Source organism: Urocitellus parryii, chromosome 1, assembly GCF_045843805.1.
Source record: "Urocitellus parryii isolate mUroPar1 chromosome 1, mUroPar1.hap1, whole genome shotgun sequence".
NCBI lineage: Eukaryota > Metazoa > Chordata > Mammalia > Rodentia > Sciuridae > Urocitellus > Urocitellus parryii.
The window spans coordinates 114,743,391-114,757,984 of NC_135531.1; positions in this window are offsets into that span (position 1 = coordinate 114,743,391).

A 14,594-nucleotide genomic window follows, 5' to 3' on the forward strand; every position below is an offset into this window, starting at 1 on the left:
CACACCAAGAAAGACAAAGGAACAAATACCAGTAGCAAAAGTCTACTTTGGAAAGAGATTCTGGAAAAAAAAACAGAGATCCTTAAAATAAAGGCAACAATAAACTGAATAAAAATTTTAATAAAAAGCATCACCAACAGAATAGATCATGTGGAAGAAAAAACGTCAGATAATAAAGACAAAATATATAATCTTGAAAATAAAGTTGACCACACAGTGAAGATGGTAAGAAACCATGAACAGAACAACCAAGAATTATGGGATAACACCAAAAAAATGAAATCTAAGATTTATTGGGATACAGGAAGGCACAGAGATTCAAACTGAAGGAATACATAATCTCTTCAATAAAATATTATCAGAAAATTCCCCAAACATGAAGAATGAATTGGAAACTCAAATACAAGAGACTTACAAGACACCTACTGTACAAAATTACAACATATCTACACCAAGACAACTTATGATGAAAATGCCTAGCATACAGAATAAGGATAGAATTTTAAAAACCATGAGAGAAAGGAATAAATTACATATTGGAGGAACAAATTAGGAGCTCTGCAGATTTTTCAAACCAGACTCTGAAAGCTATAAGATCAAGAAACAACATATACCAAGCTCTGAAAGAAAATGGATGCCAACCAAGAATCTTATATCTAGCATAACTAAACTTAAGATTTGATGACAAAATAAAAAACTTCCATGATAAACAAAAGTTAAAAAGATTGACAACTAGATATTCTGCAATACAGAAAATTAGCAAAGGGAGGTATTACACTAAAGGAAAAACTAATCAAAGGAGAAAACAACTGAAGTTAAAAATCAAAAATAAAGAAAAGTGACTGGGAATACAAATCATGTCTTAATAATAACCCTGAATGTTAATGGCTTAAACTCACCAATCAAAAGACATAGGCTGGCAGACTGGATTAAATGAAAGACCCCAAAATATTTTGCCTTCAAGAGACTCATCTCAGAAAAAGACATCCATGGACTGAAGGTGAAAGGTTGGGAAAAAACATACCACTCACATGGACTGCAGAAACAACCAGGGGATATACAATCAAGATGATATATCAAATTAAACTGATCAATTTCAAGCAATGAAATAGAAGATGTCATCAGAAGTCTAGCAACCATGAAAAGCTCAGGACCAGATGGATACTCAGCTGAATTTTACAAGACCTTTAAAGAAGAACTAATACCAACACTCCTCATATTATTTAATGAAATAGAAAAAGAAGAAACACTTCCAAACTCATTCTATGAGATCAATATCACCCCAATTCCAAAACCAGACAAAGACACATCAAAGAAAGAAAATTTCAGACCAATATCCCTAGTGAACATTGATACAAACATTCTAAATAAAATTCTGGCAAATCAAATAAAAAATCATATTAAAAAGATAGTGCACCACGATCGAGTAGGGTACATCCCAGGGATGCAAGGTTGTTTCAACATAAGTAAATCAATAAATGTAACTCATCACATCAATAGACTTAAAGATAAGAATCATATGATCATCTCAATAGATGTAGAAAAAGCATTCAGCAAAATATAGCACTCCTTCACATTCAAAACACTACAAAAACTAGGGATAATAGGAACATATCTCAACCTTGAAAGGCTATCTATGCTAATCCGAAGGCCAACATTATTCTAAATGGAGAAAAATTGAAAGCATTTTCTCTAAAACATGTAAAAAGATAGAGATGCCCTTTTTCCCACTTCAATTTAACGCATAGTTCTTGAAACTCTAGCCAGAGCAATTAGATAGACAAAAAAAAAAAAAAAAGAAAATAATAAATATAGGAAAAGAAGAACTCAAACTATCACTATTTGCTGATGACAAGATTCAATACCTAGAGGATCCAAAAAAAATTTCACCAGAAAACTTCTAGAACGAATAAATGAATTCAGCAAAGTAGCAGGATATAAAATTAACACACATAAATTAAAAGCATTTTTGTACATCAGCAACTAATCCTCTGAAAGAGTAGTTAGGAAAACCACCCCATTTACAATAAATAAATAAATAAATACACTTGGGAATCAACTTAATGAAAGAAGTAAAAGGCCTCTACAATGAAAACTACAGAACCCTAAAGAAAGAAATCAAAGAAGACCTTAGAAAATGGAACGATCTCCCCTGTTCTTGGATAGGCAGAATTAATAATGTCAAAATATCCATAGTACCAAAAGCACTATGCAAACAAAATGCAATCTCAATCAAAAGCCCAATGACATTCTTCACAGATATATAAAAAGCAATAACAATAAAATAAGCATCCCAGAATAGTCAAATCAATTCTTAACAAGAAGAGTGAAGCAGCTGGCATCACTATACCAGAACTTAAATAATGCTACAGAGCAATAGTAACTAAAAATGGCATGGTATTGGCACCAAAATAGACTCGTAGACTATTGATACAGAATAGAGAAAGGAGACACAAACTCACATAAATACAGGAATCTCATACTAGACAAAGGCACCAAAAATTTATATTGGAGAAAAGATAACCTCTTCAACAAATGGTGCTGGGAAAACTGGAAATACATATGCAACAAAATGAAATTAAACTCCTATCTCTCACCATGCACAACACTCAAATCAAAGTGGATCAAGGACCCAGGAATTAAACCAGAGACCCAGAGACCCTTTCTAACAGAAAAAAGTAGGCCCAAATCTTCACCATGTCAGATTAGACCCAAACTTTCTTAATAAGACTCCTATAGCATAAGAAATAAAATCAAGAATCAATAAATGGGATGTATTCAAACTGAAAAGTTTCTTCTCAGCAAAAGAAGCAATTGGTGAGGTGAATAGAGAGCCTACAGAATGGGAGCAAAATTTTACCACATACACATCAGATAGAGCATTAATTTCTAGGGTATTTAAAGAAATTTTAAAAATGGCAGCTATTATGAAGACAAACAACACAAGTGTTGGAGAGAATGTGGAGAAAAAGGTACACTTATATATTGCTGGTGGGAATATATATATAAAATAAACCTTAACATCAAAAAAAAAATAACCCAATCAGTAAATGGACCCAGGAACTGAACAGACACTTTTAAAAAGAGGATATACAATCAATCAACAAATATATGAAAAAAAAAATATTTAATTTTTTTAGCAATTAGAGAAATGCAAATCGAAGCTACTCTAAGATTTCATCTCCACTTCATAATAGCAGCTATTAAGAATACAAACAACAATAAGTATTGACAAAGATATGGGGAAAAAGGCACATTTATGCATTGCTGGTAGAACTGAAAATTGGTGCAACCAATATGGAAAGCAGTATGAAGATCCCTTGGAAAATTTGGAATGGAATCACCTTTTGATTCAGCTATCACACTCCTCGGTTTATACACAAAGGACCTAAAAACAGCATACTACAGTGACACAATCACATCAATTTTTATAGCAGTACAATTCACAGTAGCTAAATTGTGGAACCAATCTAGATGCTCTTCAGTAGATGAATGGATAAAGAAACTGTGGTATATGTACACAATGGAATATTATTCAGCATTACAAGAGAATAAAATCATGGCATTTGCAGGTTGGAGAATATTATGCTAAGCAAAGTAAGCCAATTCCAAAAACCAAAGGTCACATGTTTTCTCTCATAAGTGGATGCTGATCCATAATAGGGATGGGTGTGAGCATGGGAATAATGGAGGAACTCTAGATAGGGCAAAGGAGAGGGAGGGGAGGAGAGGAGGCATGGGGGTAGGAAAGAAGGTGGAATGAGATGGACATCACTACCCTAAGTACGTGTATGAAGACACAAATGGTGTGATTCTACTTTGTGAACAAACAAAGACATGAAAAATTGTGCTCTACACATGCACTATGAATTGAAATGCATTCTACTGTCATGTATAACAGATTAGAATAAATAAATAAATTTAAAAATATTAAGACTATTCTAAATAATTCAATGATAAAAGGGACATCAAAATCAATTAGAAGTTACTTTAAAGTAACAAAAACAAAACTTTTTTTTATCAAAACATAATAACAAGGCTGGTGCTATATACCTCAGTGGCTGAGTGCTTGTCTTGCACATGTGAGGTACTGGGCTCCATCCTCAGGGCCGCATAAAAAAAATAACAAATAAAATAAAGGCATGTTATCCATTTACAACTACAAAAAAATTAAAAATAAAAAAATTTGCTCCATGTATTTATTAAATAATACAATTATATGACTAAATGGTATTTACCATATTACTGCTTCAGAGATGTAAGATTTTGGGACTGATGCTATTGCTCAGTGGTGCAGTTCTTGCCTCACAAGGGTGAGACATTGGGTTTGATCTTCAGCACCACATAAAAGTAAATAAAGTTATTGTGTCCCACAACCCCAGCCCTACAATCTCAACTTTTAAAACTCAGTTTTGTAGTCAGTAATAAATACTTTTTTTTTTTTTTTGGAACTGGGGAGTAAATCGAGGGATGCTTAACCACTGAGCCATATCCCCAACCCTTTCTTGTTTTTTATTTAGAGACAGGGTCTCACTGAGTTATTTAGGACCTTGCTAATTTGCTTAGGTTGGCTTTGAACTCATTATCCTCCTGCCTCAGCCTCCGAAGCAGCTGAGATTTACAGGCATGTGCCACCATGCCCAACAATACTTTTATTTTTGAAGTGCACTATTTACCTTGATCACTCTTCCTGCTCTGCTTTATTCCATATTTTATTATGTAGAAGAGCTTTGCATCTTTACTCTGAGTTAATATTCAATTGTGAGTTATCATTGAAGCCAGTGATATTACAACAGTTAATCCATTTAATGCACAAACACATTTAGAAAAGACATACTTAGCATGGATTGTGCTGACACTTTACAAGTAAATTTCAGTTCCTTCCAGAAAATTATAATGATGAGAATAGTACATGGGGTGGTTAAAGAAAAGCGTTTAAATCATGGTTTTTAATTTTAAAATCAGAGATATGTATGTACACTCACATATATATAAAAGATATTTTTGGTAATCCACATCTGGTAGTAATCTGAGTCACAACTTGCACTTGCTTCAGCTTGGCAGGAACTGTTTTCTTAAAATGTTAAGCATAATTTCCAGGAATCTGTTCCAAAAGCTAATATCAAATCCACTTACATAAATTAACTGATGTATAAATAAATTACTAAGATTAAAGTAAATCGCATGGCATTGTAGTTAGTTATAATCAAAATAAGAAATGATGTGTTTTATATGTACTGACATTCTTTTTAAGAAGAAGACAAGAAAGAAAGAAAGAAAGAAAGAAAGAAAGAAAGAAAGAAAGAAAGAAAGAAAGAAAGAAAATCTGGTTGATGTTTTTCTAAAATGTCAGGAATAAATTTGTTCTTACTAAAACACAAATATCCAAAGTTTTATTAATATATCACAGATTTTCAGTTTCTTCTCCCAACTTAAGTTGTTACAACTTTTTAAAATCCACATTTTATAAAATAAGGGATGAAGACCAGGGGATATAGTTCAGTGATAGAATAGTTACTTGGCATGCACAACCAAGGCCCTGGGTTCAATCACATTACCACACACACAGAGAAAAAAAAAGTGTGTGCAATGTGACACAAAGTTAAGCAGTTATTGCATGTGCATTAACTCAACTGTCATTCCAAAAGATATGAGTAAGATAAAAATATCAATTTAAGTAGTTGGAAAATTTTCTCTCTTGCACAAACTTAATCATGATGTAGACACCATTTTTTTGGTATCCAAATGAGTCTATTGCATTGTGCATGTTACTATCATTATCTTACTGTATTTAATGTAATACTAATGGTTAAAGGTACACATTTACAACAAGTCCCCAAATAGTAACCAAATGACTTCTACATATTTTCAAACAAAACAAAACAAAATGAAATTTAAAAAACTGGTCTTGTAAGAGTTACTCGAAATATATGTCCCGAACATAGTGCTCTCTTAAAGAATTTTCACTGGTAAGTTTGCTAAAGTGTCATTTTTTTATTTGGTTTTGTCCATTGTACTTACTTTAGAACAAAATGTGTGACTCTGTCTATTATTCAATTTTGAAGATACTGTAAATTTTAAATGACACATGATATAGCATTCTGAGCATCTATTGCCATTGACCCTATTTCTGCTCATTCTTTCCTACAGAACACAAAACTAACATAATCTTTCTTATAAATTCTGGAGAGAGACAATATCTATAGATCTGAGGTTGTGAATTCTCGAGGATACAGAAGAAGTATTTTCTTTCTTTAGCTGGAAGAATAAAAATAGGGGTAAAAATTTGAGGCAAAACCAAAGTCCCCACGATTGTGTTCCAGCTCCCAGCCTTTGCATGCCAGAGGACATCTTATGTGCACAGAGAATTAAAGTCCATCTCTTGTACTGAGACTTTTGGGAGGCATTCAGGTGGTCACTGGAATCAAGGAAGCATCAGTGTCTTTGATAAGCACAATGTTTACCAGGTGATGTGATTGGGAAAGAACAGTGTCTCCTCTTCTTTCACATGTGGAAACCTGGAAAACAGGTTTCCCCATGTTTCTCACTACTTTCACACTCAGCCTGATCCTAATTTTTGCTTGTATGTATAATTATCTGAGCATAAACCAGTCAAAATCAAGTCTATTCTAAATAATTCAAGTATCAAAGGAACATCAAAACAAATTAGAAGTTACTTCAAATTAACAAAAATAAAATTAATCTGTATCAAAACCTAAGAACCTTTTTCTTGTTGGGCACAGTGGTACATACCTATAATCCCAGCACCTCAAGGGGCTGAGTGAGGAGGATCTTGAGTTCAAAGCTAGCCTCAGCAAAAGCAAGGAGCTAAGGAACTCAATGAGAACCTGTCTCTAAATATAATACAAAATAGAGCTAGGAATGTGGCCCAGTGGTCAAGTGCTTCTAAGTTCAATTCTTGATACTCTCCCCAAAAAAGAACACTTTGTTCCATGTGTTTATTAAGAATACTGGGAAATTACTTAGCAATTTTAGGCATTAGGTACCTCTGGAGTCAGGCAACTAGAAGAAAGCTTAAATTTGAAAATTTTTGTTCTCAAATAGTTCTCTGTGAATTCTAATCCCTCATGTATTTCAAAAGACTTCTGAGGCAAGGTTTATGCTCTCCAAAGATTATCAAAATTTGGGGATAATAGGCAAAGCTGATAGAGAAGACTAAGTGAATTGTGGAAATCATATTGTTTTTTATACTGAGTGGAGGGCTCAAATCAGGCCAAGAAAAATGTTATTGAACATATGTGTATACATGATAATATGTGAATTTTTTCATGTTTATATTTTATTATTAATATTATTGGAGCATGTAATATAATATTTGAATACAGTAATCCATGGCATTATGCTTTCAGTTATATAAAAAACAGAGCTTTACACATATTTTTAATTTTGCCAAAAAGAAGGTATTTTGTTAAGAAAGAACCATATGACGTATATTATTAACAGTGTGTTAACGAATTCTGTGCATTTCAAATATTAAGACATTTGAAATGTTGGCCTTCATTTACAGTCTTGTTGCACATCTTGCAAATATGAGTGACAGTCCTGCTTGAAGTATAAATATTTGTCTTTGGTATGGTTCTCAGATTGTACTTTAACAGAAGTAAAAAATTGTCTCAGCCATCAACATTATTATCAGACTACAACTTGAAATACCAAATAAGCAGTAGGTATAATAATGGAGAAACAGAAGTCAGCATTTGGTTTCTATTTTTAAGCTTCTTCTTAGTTTATTCATATGGGTATACTTTCTTCATAATTATAAATCAAGGAGGACTTTTTTATAATTTAAGTGTATATTTCTTTGAAAGAAAATTTATATGAATGAAACACAACATTAAATTTATTCAACATAGACTACTAAAATCATAATTAAGTTATCCAATGCCTACCAAAACAATTTTAATCAAAATGTAGTGTTTCAAAGAAGCAGCACAAAGTGATTTTAGTATAATTGTAATATTGATAATTTTTGAGGTTGCCTTAGGCATTCTTTATAAGGCTCTTTATGAAAAAGTGTCATAAGAATCTCATGTATACATAAGTAAACATGTCTATACAAATAAAGTGATAAAAATCTTTAAAATAAGAATTGGTCCATGGGCCAGGATGCAATGCCTCAATCCCATAAGAGTACAGCCTTTCTATGCCCCATATGGAAATGATGTCTGCCCCATAAGCTGTTTGATTAACACGGCTTGGAACATGAGATACCTATGGCAAAGATGCCGGGATGCCAACACCCACCTTCACCAGAGTAGAACTGAAAGGGTCTGGAGCAAATTCTATATATATTCAAGAGTATTGATCTTAGAAATTTCAAATAAACTCACAATATAGGGAGGAAACTTTTTCAAATATACGTGAGTGGAACAGAACTACTCATAGATTTAATGCAAAAACACATTTGGTGCCATTTCATCAGCACTCATTTGAAATATATAAATTTGGCTCAGAAGAAAGTAACAAGATAAATAAACAGTAGTCTAAGGATTTTCTTTATATATATGTACATATATATAGGTGTGTGTGTATGTATATATATATATATATATATATATATATATATATATATATAGTTGTAGATGAACATAGTACCTCCACTCTGTTTATCTACTTTTATGTGGTGCCGAAGATCAAAACCAGTGGCCCATTCATGCAAAGTAAGCACTCTATTGCTGAGCCACAATCCCAGCTCCTAGGGATTTTCTTAATCATGAATTCTTTGTGAAAAACAAATACTACTTTTTATTTTGGCCATAAATGGATGAAAATTTTTCAATAGCTACTTCATAAATAATATTTTTTTTCTTTAAAATAATTTGATCAAACTGGAAGCAGTTTGCTATCTAACTATAATCCCTCTAATGGAATAAGATCAGAGAATGTAATATGAAAGATGCAAACAGACAATACTATTCTTTTGGGATATTTATAGAGAAAGTCTGCAGTAGCTTTCTACCTAAAGATAATTTAGAAAATAATGGATACTCACTTTGGAGAGATTGCTTTCTACCAATATATTTATATGAAGTTCTACAAAATGAATAAGAACAATTCATAAATACATATAGTAAATGGAAAAAAAACTACATGAATAAAGTCACTTGCAGAATATTTCTCCTGTTTGAAATAGCAAAAAGCAACATGAAGTCCAATGTAAACATCCCAGACTTCTGGAAAACCTGATTCAGTTTGATTTAATATTTAGAAAGTGTTTGTTTTCTTCCCTACAAGTTTCCTAACGCTGAAGAAAAATGAGTGATATTTTTTGTAGATGTGCACAGTTCATTCTCTCAGCAGTAGGTTCATGCTTTTGTTCCTGTAAATTACTTATCACATCTTTAATCTAGAGATAGTTTAGGTAAAGAAATAACAGATGGCTAGAATTTTGTGTTTGCCATTGTTGCTGGCTATAACATTGCTTCCTTTGAAAGAAGAGGCAGGGAATATACTTATATAGTTGGATAAAAGTACACAAATATCTTTTAAAAACATAACAAAATTGCTTTGAATTTATTTTCTGATGTAGCAGGAATAAAATGGGCAAATATCACCTACAAATGACAGCTCAGGCCACCCTCATGAACTTCTGCCTGAGGACAGTTTGTGCCATCAACATGAAAGATGCAGCTACACAATGAAAAGACCCTGTGGCAGAGTGATTATTAGCATTGCCATAGATAACCTCCTGACCCAGGAACAGACTGAAGCAGACATAGGATACCACAGATAATGTTGTGACCCATTCTGAAAGAGGAAAATACTGCAGAGAAAATTATAGAAGTTATCCTAACTTGGGTGAGGGTTATAGAAAAATAAAAAATAGTAAACAGAAAATATGTAGTACCATGCAAAAGGAAATATCTTTATGGATCTGGAGTATGTGTGTACATATCTGTCTCTGTGTGTGCTTGGTTTGTGTGAGTCTAAGTATCAGTTGTGTATTAGATATGTGTTTTCTGTGAATTATCTACCTTAACATGGAAAATATACTGGGAATGTGTGTGTATAGGATGTGCGTCCCCCTTTTTTTTCCGTAATAGCAAGTTAATTCTAATGCTTAAGCACATGTGTTCAAAGGTGTGTTGTCCTTATCCCCACCTGTCCCACCTGTCCTTGTTCTTGTGTAGGCTTTCCATCTGCAATCTGCCCCATCTTGCTCGTGCTTGATCCCTATATCTCCCTTAGTTTCCCTCCTCTCGGACACCAGTAGGCCAAGGTGGGGTTAGGGTTGGGCCCCAGCCAAGCAGCTGCTGAATTTCCTTCACTTTTTGTATAATTTAATAAAGAAATTGTAAAAAAAAAAATGTGCATTGCCTTTGAAAAAGTGAAGGACAATAAAGCACTGTATATCTGAAATGCCCTTTTCCATTCTCAAAAACCTAGCCATGTCAAGAGAATAATGACAGTGGGTCTGGACTGGAATGCCCAAATAAGAATTTTCTTGAGGGACACTGAGCCTCTCTCTCTTCTGCATGCTGAATACTAGCGTATATTAGTGCTCTCTGTAGAAACTGCTTTCTTGTCTGTACCCCAAGAGAGCAGTTCTTTGAAATGCTGGTCATGCAATGGAACAGAGCAAGCTAATGATCTCACTTCTTATGAAGCCTAACCTATAAAAACTCTCTCCCTGAGATAACTGTCCTAGAAAAGAGCACCATGGGATGATGAGTGCTACTCCTTCAGCTGGCTGTCATCCTGGTGAAGCACCATGAGGAACAGAGACATTAGTTGTCTAATCACCACAAGACCTTCCCTGTAAGCAAGTTTCAATAAACCTTATGTCTCCAAGGTTTTTCTGAGTATTTTCTTGTGTTTCTCAGCAACCTACCTCACTAGCACAACCAGGCTGTGGATCCAACAGTATTTATTCTTTGGAAATGAATTTCTTTCAAGACTTGTTTATACAGAAAATAGAAGCCTTCTTATGTATTCTGAAGTCAATGTACATATTGGCTGACCTTTCCTCTTTTATAGCAAATAGTATTATGCATTATCTCTACGAACATCTATGATTTTTTTTTCCTTCTATTTGATCCATTTCTATTTTAAAAATGAAACTGAAAGCATTTTGTTGAGGAATATTTTGGGGGTGGGGCTGACATTTTCTTGGAATGGACATGAATTTTCTTCAAAGTGTATGTTATTAATGTATGTGAAAAAAAGTTCTGAATCAATGCATTTATTCCAAGGGGGAAAAAAAGAGATAATTAGGGTTGGGCAATTTAGAAGGCATGAACTGGGTCAGAGCTGCATACTAGATACTATGATTTAGATATGTCCTCCAAAAGCTCATGTGTGAGAACATGCAAGTAATTTCAGAAGTTAAATAATTAGCTTATTCAAGTTGTAATCTAATCAGTCAATTAATCCACTGATATGGATTAATTAGGTAGTAACTACAGGCAGGTAGGGGTTGGCTGGAGGAAGAGCTCTATGGAGATGTGCCTTTTGGGAATGTAATTTGTCCTTGATGAGTAAATGTCTCTCTCTGCTTTCTGGTTTAATGTCCTGGATTGCTTTTCTCTCCAAGTCATTTGGCCATGATGTTCTGCCTCACTTCAGATCCAGAGCTCTAGAGTTGGTCAACCATGAATTTAAACCCTGAAATTTCTTGCATTGGATCATACATGAGCTTTTGGGGGATGCCACTTATCCAAACCATAACAACAGAGACGCAATAAGACTTTCTGGAAAGAAATGGAGAAAGACCAGTGAACTGGACATTGTACAGAAAATCAACTAAGAAAAGGAAATGCCTAGAGACAGCAGGGGCAAAAGGAAATAATGGCAAGTAAAAGTCATCAATATATCTATATATACCATCACCTCTGTGAAGTCTTCAGTAACACCTACATAGTACTTTAATAATATTTTGTTTGCTTTCTTTGTTGTGCATTACAATTATACATAATATTATAATTCATTATACTATTCATAAATGCACATAATTATAACAATCTCATTCTTTGCTTTCACTTTCCCTCCTCCTTTCCCCTATCTATTTGCTCTACCATACTGATCTCCCTTCTATTATTTTCATCATTATTATTTTTAATTAGTGCATTGCAATTATATACATAAGTGGGTTTATTGTGGTATTTTTGCACATTATTTGATAGAATTCAATTCCTAGAACTTATGTCTTCTTTGTGAGATATCCCTTTGTAATTCTGTGTGTGTGAGTTTGTGTGTGTGTGTGTGTGTGTTTCTGTCTCTCTCTCTGTATCTTCTACAAATGACAAAAACCCTTCAACGTTTGACTTTCTGTATCTGTCTTATTCCACTTAGCATGTTTTCCAGTTCTAACCACTTACCAGAAAATGACATAATTTCATTCTTCTTTATGACTGAGTGAAACTCTATTATGTATGTATATATGACATTTACTTTATTCATTTGTGTGTTAACGGGTACCTTGGCTGGTTCATTAATAGGATATTGTGAATTGCACTGCTATAAACATTAGTGTGCATGTATCAAAATACATTTTAGTCAGCTTTTTTGCTGCTTTGACTAAAAGACCTCACAAGAACAATTGTAGAAGAGGAAAAGTTTATTTGGGGGCTCACAGTGAGACCAGGGCAAAGGACAGGTAGCTCATCATTAAAGAAAAGAAAATGGGTAGATAGCACTTCCCCCATTAAATGGTTGCTAACACTCCTGGGGGAGGAGGATTGCACTTTCCAATGGTAGGAATCATGTCCCTGGATGGCGTTTTTTCCTGCCTTTTGGTCACATAGACAAGATAGAAGGAAAACTGAGATCTATAAAAATAGAACTCCCACTCCCATGGCCACAAGCTCTAGGTCCCCAGCCCATCTCCAGAGGATTCTCTCCAGAACTCCCATCTGTTCTGTCTCTTAAATAAAATTTGCTTTCTACTCTTGCCTCAGCATTGCTCAGATTTTTAATCTTCAATACCAGGGAAATGAAGACCCTAGCCATATTTCCAAGACCCATATCAATGTTTTCAGAGGTCTAGGTCCATAGACAGCCAGCTCCATTACTCAGGACTTGAGGTAAGGCAAAACATTATGGTGGAAAAGTGAGGTCGAGGGAAGGGGATCACATGATGACCAGGAAGCAGAGAGAGATCCCACTCACTAGATATGGAATATTTATCACAAAGGCTCACCCCCAATAACCAACTTCCTCCAGCCACAATGTATCTGCCTTCAGTTACAACTCAGTTAATCTCGCCATGTGAATATTTTACTGACTGGATTATGGTTCTGAAGACCTAATCATTTCTCCTCTAAGCCTTCTTGCATTATCTCACACGTGATCTTTTGGGGGACACCTCACATCCAAACCATAACACTATAATATGCTGGTTTTAATTATTTTGGATAAACCTTGTCTGTTGAAGTATCTGCATACTAATATCCACAGTGGTTATTCAATTTCCAGTCTCACCAAGTATGTGGAAATGTACCTTTCCCCCACATATTTGGCAGAAATATGATCATTTATATTTTTGATAATTGCCTTTCTAACCGGGATGAGATTGATTTACATGTCCCTGATTGCTAAGGATGTTGAACATTTTTTTTTCCATATACTTCTTTGTTTTAGACATTTGTTTGTCTTCTTTGAGAAGTATCTGTTTAGGTCTTTTTTGTCCATCTATTGTTTGGGTTATTTGTTTGTTGCTAAGTTTTCAGAGCTCTTTTTATATTCTGGATATTAATCCCCAGTCAGAAGAGTAGCTGGAAACTAAGATTTTTTAACACTCTGTAGGCTCTCTTTTTCATGCTCGTTTCCTTTGTGCTGCAGACACTTTTCAATTTTATACCACTTAATTGCTTCTTGGTTTTATCTCTCGAGCTTTAGGAGACTTATTAAGGAACTTAGTGCCTGCATCAATACGTTGGAGTATTGGCCCTATGTTTTCTTCTAGCAGTTTCAGTGTTACTTATCTAATTGCTAAGTAATTGAGACAAGGAAGGTCACTGTATACAGGTAAAGGGGACAATCCAAGAAGAATATATAAGATAGTGAATATTTATGCCCCAAAGGCCACAAGCATGCAATTACATAAAATCTTCATAATCTTAAGTCTCAGATAGAACCAGTAAAATAATATCGGGTGAGATCAACACACCCCTCTTACCAATAGACAGATCATCCAGACATAAAATCAATAAAGACACTCCTTGCCTAGATAATACAATAAATCAAATGGACCTAACAGACATCTATAGAATATTTTATCAAACAATAGCTGAAATCACTTTATTCTCAGTAGCATAGGGAACTTTGTTCAAAATAGATCATATTTTATGTCACAAAGTAAATCTTAGCAAATACAAAATAATCCTTTGCATCTTATCAGATCATAATGGGATAAACTAGAAATCAACATCAGGAAAAATTATAGAAACCACATAAACCCATGGTGATTGAACAATATACTTTAGAACAGGAATGGATCATAAAAGAAATGAGAGAAAAAAATTAAAAATATTCTTAGAATTAAACCAGATGTTGATACAGTGTATCAATATCTCTGGGACAATATGAAGGCACTTCTAAGAGGAGTTTATACATTGAGTATCTACATTTAAAAA